The sequence below is a fragment of the Neophocaena asiaeorientalis genome, unplaced genomic scaffold (genome assembly GCF_003031525.2).
Source record: "Neophocaena asiaeorientalis asiaeorientalis breed wild unplaced genomic scaffold, Neophocaena_asiaeorientalis_V1.1 scaffold95, whole genome shotgun sequence".
NCBI lineage: Eukaryota > Metazoa > Chordata > Mammalia > Artiodactyla > Phocoenidae > Neophocaena > Neophocaena asiaeorientalis.
This window is the reverse complement of record NW_020174924.1, coordinates 157,135-166,257: the sequence shown is the minus strand read 5'-3', so window position 1 is coordinate 166,257 and position 9,123 is coordinate 157,135.

The following is a 9,123-nucleotide window of genomic DNA, read 5'->3' as shown; positions in this document are numbered from 1 at the left end:
GTCCAGTGGTTAAGGGTCCAGTGGTTAAGACTCTGTGCTTCCACTGCCAGGGGCAGGGGTTCAATCCCTGGTTGGGGAACTAAGATCCTGCAAGCTGTGTGGTATAGCCAAAACCAAAAACAAACAAAAAAACCTGGTGACTTCTAATCTTTTAATTACCAAAGACAATTTTATTATTCCCAGACCTCTTGGTTCCTGATAACCTATATTTGTTAAGCTACAATGATTCTCTTGTTTAGACTGAGGTGAGATAACAAAAGCATCCAGCAAAGCCAGATGGCCACACAGGCATGGCTTCAAGTGGTGGAGTCAGCGCCATGACCCAAGCCACACTGGGTCCATCCTCAACTCACAGGTCCACGTTTGATTTTGTCTGGATTGACTCACACCAACCTATCCCCAAATAAAACCATAAGCAAGAGCTACATTGAAAAATTTGGACAGTGAAAAATAAACCTGCCCCAATATTTTCTCCCTGACTTAAGTGGGAGAGAAAACCGTGAAGAGATATTTGCTTGGTGAGCAGGGGAGGTGAGTAGCGTTGAGGTTTATTCACGCCAGGACGAGGGTGGGGAAACATTGCTCACTCAGAATTAAGGACTGAGCCAGCGTCTTGCCCCTGAGCAGTGGTGGCTTACAAGGAGGCAACTCCCGAAATTTAGAATTTCCCTTTCTAATCTCCAAGCTTCCCAAACTCCTCCTTAACATACCTTAGCATGCTTGTTGGTTTGTATTCTTTTATACTCCACCTATTCCAAGGTAGGATTAAAGGCAGGTTGTAAAACTACCTACAATAAATGACAACACAAATCAAATTTAGGTAAGAGAAAAAAGGCAAGATACACTTTGATTGATTGTATTTTAGCTGTGAGGATGCTAAAATCGCTGTACTTCCCTAAGCCTACATTTTGGTTCCCAAACTGGAATCTGTGGGTTCTTAGTGGCCACCCCCAACTCCACTAATACATTTGGAATTTCAGTGGTTTGATTTTACAAATGGTGTCAACTGAAGAAAAACACACAACTTAAAATTTGCATGTTATGTTTTATTCAGTGACCCTACTGAGGACTATAGCCCAGGAGACAGCCTCTCAGATAGCTCTGAGGAACTGTTCCCAAGACGTAAGGGAGGGGGCTTCTGTGGTGGTGCAGTGGTTGGGAATCCACCTGCCAATGCAGGGGACACGGGTTTGAGCCCTGGTCCGGGAAGATCCCACATGTTGCGAAGCAACTAAGCCCGTGTGCCACACCTACTGAGCCTGTGAGCCGCAGCTACTGAGCCCGTGTGCCACAACTACTGAAGCCTGCATGCCTAGAGCCCGTGCTCCACAACAAGAGAAGCCACTGCAGTGAGAAGCCTGCACACCACAACGAAGAGTAGCCCCCGCTCACCGCAACTAGAGAAAGCCTGCGTGCAGCAACGAAGACCCAACGCAGCCAAAAATGAATAAATTAAATAAATAAATTTTAAAAAATAAAAGAAGTAAGGGAGGAGCCAGGATATATAGGAGTGTTTGCTGAAAAAAAAATGTAGTTGGACATCAAAAGATTACTGCTAATTGCAAAAAACAGACATCTCAAGTTAATGATTTTAGTTCTTTTCTATGTATGGGAAAATACAAGAGTCTGGGGCTCACTGAAATAGTTCCTTAGATATGCATCTTAACTGTCTAGGGCCAGTATCCTGTTTTTTTCCATCTTGAATTCCCACAGGGTGTACAATCAGGGCGTACTGTCAGGGCAGCAGCATTGACTAACGGCTTGGTGGTGGGCAACGTTTCTTGTTTACTGGAATGGCAAGCGATTTTTTTGTCCACAGTGGCTACTATTTACCAACTGCTGATCTAACCAGATTTAATTCTCAGATGGCACTAAAAATTTCAAGTTTTAAGAAAAGCTTGCTAAAAAAAAAAAAGAGGAAAGTCTGCTGTTATACTTATGAATCACCACAATGTAATTTTTCCATTTGTATTAATAAAAAATAAAAAAAACCTTGCCAAAATCTTTGATAAGGATGGGATAACCAGGGTTGCCATAATGGATTGCTATCATTCAGATAAACTTAGTTTTAGTTAGCATGTTGCAGTCTTATTTAGAGTAAATTTGTGGTCTTCATTAAGATTTCTGAAATGGGGCTTCCCTGATGGTGCAGTGGTTAAGAATCTGCCTGCCAATGAGGGGGACATGGGTTCGAGTCCTGGTCCGGGAAGATCCCACATGCCATGGAGCAGCTAAGCCTATGCACCACAACTACTAAGCCTGCGCTCTAGAGCCCGCGAGCCACAACTACTGAGCCCCCGTGCCTCAACTACTGAAGCTCGAATACCTAGAGCCTGTGCTGCACAACAAGAGAAGCCACTGCAATGAGAAGCCCATGCACCACAACGAAGACCCAACACAAGCAAAAAATAAAAATAAAAAACTTTCTGAAATGTTAAAATTATCTCACAGACCTCCATGTTTACCTTCTTATACCTAGGAACATTCTTGAAAGGACAACCAACAACTCTATCCAAAAACAAACAAATAAACAAAAAAGCCTGAGCCAACAAAGTAATCACAGGTGCCCTTCAATTTGCAAATCAGATATTTTCCCTGCACAAAGAATTATCCCATGGGAGAGCAACTCAGCTAAAATTTCAGGGTAAAGGTGTTTGCTTTCTCTTCATGAAACTGTGTCTTGCGCTCTGGTCAGGTAATGACGATCATCAGGGCAACTATCAGTTCAAGAAACACAGGCTTTTTTCCCCAGGAAGCTCCTCATATACTCTGGTAAGATCAGCAGATGGGTAAGCCAGTCCTATGGGCATGATGCTCCTAAATGACAGGTTACAGACCAAGGGAGCCTGGGTTCGATCCCTGGTTGGGGAGCTAGATCCCACATGCATGCCACAACTAAAGATCCCGCGCGCCACAACTAAGACCCAGCGCAGCCTAAATAAATGAATAAATTTTTTTTTTTAATGAACTGACATGATGTCTGCAACAATTTACTTTCAAATGGCTCAGAAAAAGAAGGAAGTGTATATGTGGCTAAGAGTTAACAATTGACGAATTAAGTGTGATAAATGAAATATTGCCTGCCATATCAGTAAACGAAGGATGTCACAGTCATCAGCGATTACAGTCACAGCAGATGGTGAGCTGGTGAGCCCTGAGGGAACTCAGGAAGGGAAAGAATACCTGCCATCTAGCAGCCACTAGTAGCCCTGGTTAGCCCTGAGGAAACTCAGGACATGGAAACACAGGATACTGGCCCCAGATAGCTGAGGTGCATATCAAAGAAATGACTTAAGTGAGGCCAGACTCTTGCATCTTCCCATACACAGAAAAGCGCTAAATTCCTTAACTTGACATATCTGGTTTTTTTTTAATTAACAATAATCTTTTGACGTTCAGACTACCTGCCTTTTGTTGCAAAACTCCTATATATCCTGGCTCCCCACCCTCGCCTCCTTGAAGCAGTTCTCTCAGGGTTACTTGAGATGCTGCCTTCTGGGCTTGAAGTCCTAAAAATTCCCACCAAATAAAACATAACTCTCAACTTGTAGGTTGTGAATATATTTTTTTAGTCGACAGGTAGAAGGTATACTAGTGTTCATTGCACTATTCTTTCCACTTTTCTATAGGCTTGAAGATTTTCAAAGTATACAGTTGGGGAGAAAATGAACATTAAAAATTTCCAAAATTAACAACATGGATTTACTATATAGCACGGGGATCTATATTCAATATCTTGTAATAAACTATAATGGAAAAGAACTTTTAAAAAAAGGTATAGATATATACATATGTATACGTATAACCAAATCACTTTACTGTATACCTGAAACTAACACAATATTGTAAATCAACTATACTTTAAAAATTTTTTTCCAAAAAAATTAAAAATCCATAGTAAGTGCACCAAACTGCTAACAGTGCTTATCTTGGCTGAGGTGATATAGGGGTTCTTTTTTTTTTTCTTTATATAGTCCAGTTGTTCTACTGAACTGTATTGTTTTTGTAATCATATAATATTTTTATTTCAACTTTTAAATATGTATATGCATATATTTTTTAAAGGCCACAGTGGGGACTCTTTTTTTTGTCCCTGTGGCCTCTTTCTGCACAAAACACCCGCCAGCCTCATGGCCCCAGCAATGCAAGCCCCCTACAAACCACATTTCTCAACAAGTGCTTTCATGCATATCACTAGCCCCATATCTCCATTCCCCACAAACACTTCCCTCATGAACTACTGCCCACACAAAACATACTCCTTCTAAACTGCTCTCCCGGAACAAATGGCTTTCTTCACCACTGACTGCACTTCTGGCAAGGCTTCCGCCCATAAATCACTCCTTCCTCAAAGTTCCTGTGTAACCCTTCCACACCTATCCTTTCGGAGTTACTGCCTCAGTCCCCTGGTGAATTCCTCCGGGTGTGCTACTAAAGATTTCTCAACTGCTGAGTTTCCTGTCTGATGAAGCGGTGAATTGCTTCCAATTTGGTCTGGAATCAGTCACAGCTCCCAACTCTTCCTAATCTAGCCTCCCAACTCCTCACCTCTTACCTTCTTCAAGAAGAAGTGGACATGCATAAACATATAATTATTGCAACATGAATGTATAGTGTAACATCTAATCTTCCTTCCATATAACTTAAGTGTTGGGGAACTGTACCTTTGCGAATCAGGCTTTTGCAAACAAGTCTTGATGTTTCAAGCTACTTGATTTTTAGTGTTGGGGAAGAGTATCATCGTTATTCAGGCTTTTCCAAACAAGTCTTAATGTTTCAAGCTACTTGATTTGCATAGAATTTTAGAGGTTGTAAGGTCAAAGATTTCTCTCTATGGCTTTGCCAAATATTCATCTAGCCCCTGTTTCCACACTTGAAGAACTTAACAATTTCTTTTTTGTGGAGCTCTTCACAAATGAGTGGAACCTCTCTTCCGGTCTAATCTTAACTCACCAAAATTGCACAAAATAATTTTGATTCTTCTTTTACATCAACAATCCTTTAAAACGACAGAAGACAGTTCCTCACTACTCCATTTCATCTCCAATTTGCCACCAAGCATAACTCCATCGGACCTTCATTTTCAGCCCAAACATGTGATGTGTTTCCACACAGTACCCACCCACATCACTCTCTGTAGATTCAAAGATTTGGAGACAAAAGTTGTGAATATGAGTCTTAGCTTAGTCATTCCTTTGCTGTGTGATGGTGGAAAAGTCAGGTGACCTTTCTCTAAGCCTCTCTTTTTTCATCTGAGAAATGAAAATGAGAATAATATTAATGATACTCAATAGTCTCCATAAATATCAAAACTAAAAAGGACAAAGAATGTAAAATCTTTTGTAGATTGTAAAGCACTTTGTACATGTTACATGCTATGGTTATTCACATTAAAGATCCAGTCACAGCAGGAGTGTCTTCCTCTCTCCCCACCCGCTTCCCCTTACAGATTAAATCCTTCTCTACTTGACTTTTTTTGGCTTTTTTTTTTTTGTAAACTTTGGCCACACACTTTGAGATTCAGCCTCAATGGGTCCTTTGGAATGATTGTGGCAGTGAATACTCCCCCAGAATCAGTTTATTTATACTAACAATGGTCTAGCCTCATTCTTTTTAAGGATGCTTCCACAAAATAGCTGCAACTTCCCTCCGTACTGGCCATTCCTCCACATTCAATTAACTTTACAATTGCTTCCTTACCTGCTTCCTTACCTCCAGATCTCAAAGCCTGGCCACACTATCTGAGAATGTCCCACAGTCTGGAGGCTTTGGGGTCTCCAAGCTGAATTTTAGCATTGAGGTTCTGGGAAGGAAGGGCTCAGTTCCCTCTAATATCTTTGAAAAGTATGTAATATTACCCTGCAGGGACAACCTTGCAGGGCTCTTTCTCTGCTGCCCTCTTATGGACAGCTATCAAGTCAAAGTCCAAGCTATCAGTGTGGACTCATTTCTTTTCACTATCAAGAGTCCCTATCGCACGGCGCAGTTGTAACTATACGATAAACAAGTCATCGGGTACTGCATGGATAATCAACTAAAGGTCCCATTTAACTCCCAGTCAATAGTATAAACCATCTTGTCTCCTCCCTCATGTCATATGCAAGTCCCATTTGGGGCCTCTCTGTTTCAAGGTGTCTCCCATCGTTAAAAAATTAAAAAAAAATTTTTTTTTAAAGCCTCTTTCTTAGACCTCACATCTTTCCTCCAACCACTACTCCCCTATGTAGCAAAATTTCTCAAATGAGTTATTTGTACATGCTGTCTCTACTTTCTCATCTCTCATTCTTTCTGGTGTTCAGTCTAATCAAGGTGTGGAAGCTGAATCCGGCCTCTGTACCCCGACACCGAATTAAATCTCGGAGACAAAGTTTTGGATGCAGTAGAAAAGAATAGCTTTATTGCTTTGCAAGGCAAAGAGGACCACAGAGGGTTAATGCCCTCACAATTGTGTTTTGAGGCAACCTGAAGGGGGTAGTGAGGAGTTTTATAGTAATGGTTCACAGAGGGCGTGATCAGCTAGTGGACATTCTTCTGATCGGTTGGTGGTGAGGTAAGTGGGAGTCAGCATCATCAACCTTCGGGTTCCAACCAGTCTATGTGCTGGTGGACAGCATACAGTTAACTTCTCCTACCAGGTGGGGGTTTCAGTATCTGCAAAACAGCTCAAAGATATTGTTATGCATATCCCTTGAGGGCTGGAACAAGGACTCTGCCCCAAGGTTGCGCTATTGTTTCTTGCCTCTTCCTCCCTTGTCTCTGCATCCCTTCCCTTCCCTAATTAGCATCTGTTTGAACCCGCCCATTGGAACTCAGAGGTCAAGGAGTCTGAAAGAAGCCTATTTCTTGTAACCAAGAAGGGGGGCGGAGGGGAATTCCATGGCGGTTCAGTGGTTAGGACTCCGTGCTTCCACTTCAGGGGACACAGGTTTGATCCCCGGTCCGGGAACTAAGATCCCTCATGCCACGAGGTGTGGCCAACAAACAAACAAAAAGAAGTGGGGGTCACAGAAAGGCTTTTGTGCCCAGGAGCCCCACAGGGTCCTGCTTGGTATCAGTGTCGTTCTTGTTGCTCCACTAAGACTGAAACAGGAGGGGAGGGGGCAGGGCACGACATTTGAAAGAATGACATAGCCTGAGGACAGGATATAAATGGATTAGAACCAAATGAGTCCAAGATGGCGGACAAGTTGACGTCCACTAGACCCTGAGCCTCAGTATACGCTCACTGTAACACATCAGCAAGCTAAATGACACATCCACAGGCGCCATGACAGTTCCAAGGCCGACCATAAGGATCAAAAAGTGTGCGGTGGCCCAATTCCTGGAAATCCCCGTCCCTTCCCAAAATAGCTGGAATACTCCTCCCACTCATTAGCCTATGAAATTACCCACTCCTATAAAAACTGACAGTCACATACCCTGGTGCCTTTCTCACCTTCTGGGATGGCCCACACGCTGTCTGTGGAGTGTGTTTTTCTCTAAATAAATCCACTTCTTACCTATCACTTTGTCTCTCACTGAATTCTTTCTGCCATGAGACATCAAGAACCTGAGCTTCATTAAGTCCTAAAACCAGGTGTGTGATCTCAGTTGGAAGACTGTGGGTTTTGGCTGGGTTCGAGTCCCAGCTGCGTGGGTTCAAGTCCCAATCTGAGGTGCATGGTTTCAGGACTACATGTCAAGGTAAGCAGTGAGTGACTTTGACTGCTCTCTTCACTTGTCCTCCAAGACATCCTATTTTCTGATTTTCCTCCTACCTCACTAATGGGTCATTCTCAAATTCCTTTGCTGAATCATTCCCTACATCCTGATTTCTGTCCCCTAGATAATATCATTTAGATCATTTGCTTTAATGCCATCTACATGCTAATGACTTCCAAATTTATGTACCTAGCTTAAATCTCCTTTGATTCCAGACTCATTTATCCAACTGCATACCCCACGTGTCCACCTGGAGGTCTAGACTTTTAAAACTTATCAGCTATAAAAGCAAACTGCTCCTCCCTAAGCGTCTCATCTCAGTAAATGGCAGCTCCATTCACCTCACCTATTGGGGCAAAAAGTTAGGAACAATTCTTGATTCTTCTTTTCTTCTCATACTTTTTTCCAATCTATCAGAAATTCTTGTCTGCTCTATCTTCAAAATATCTCCAAATTCTGACCTCATCTTACCACCTCCTTCACCATCACTGATGCAAACCAACTTTTAACCTGGTCTACCACAGTGGTCTCTTCTCTGATCACCCTACTTCAATTTTTGCTCCATACCATGGATTTTCTACAAAATAGGCAGTTGAGTTGTTTGTTGTGGTTGTGTTGTTTAGGGTAAATCAGTTTTAAAAATCCTTTCATGCTCAAAATAAAATCCAAACTTCTTACCATGACCTACAACACCTGCCCACATCTCCAACTTTGTCTCCCACCATTATTTCCATTGTTCATGCTACTCTAATAATATTGGCCTTCTTGCTAATGCTAAATTGCTAAGTTCCCTCAGAACCTTCATGCTAGCTGCTTGAACACTCTTCCCTAGTCATTCCATTGCTCACTCCCTCCTCTACTCAGGTGTCTATTCAAATGCCAGCTCCTCAGGGAGGCCTTTCCAGCACTAACCTATTCGAGAAATCTCTTGCTTCTTTATTACTTTCTCTCTCTCTCCCTTTTTTCTTTCCCCTTGGCCATGCTGTGCGGCTTGCAGGATCTTAGTTCCCGACCAGGGATTGAACCTGGTCCCTTGGCAGTGAAAGCATGGAATTCTAAGCACTGGACCACCAGGGAATTCCCTCTTTTGTTTAATAGCCTTAATGAGGTATATTTTACATGTCATAAAATTCACCCATTTCAAGCGTACAATTCGATGATTTTTAGTAACTTTACTCAGTCGTGTGACCACAACCATAAATCAGGTTTGGAACATTTTTACCCCCTGAATAAGATCGCTTATGCCCATTTACATTAATCTCCTTTTCTACTCTGAGCCCCAGGAAACCATTAATCTACTTTCTGTCTCTATAAGTTTGTCTTTTCTGGATATTTCATATAAACAGAATCATAGGATACATGTTCTTTTGTATCTGAATTGTCTTACTCAGCATGTTTTTGAAGCTCATCCATGATGCAGCA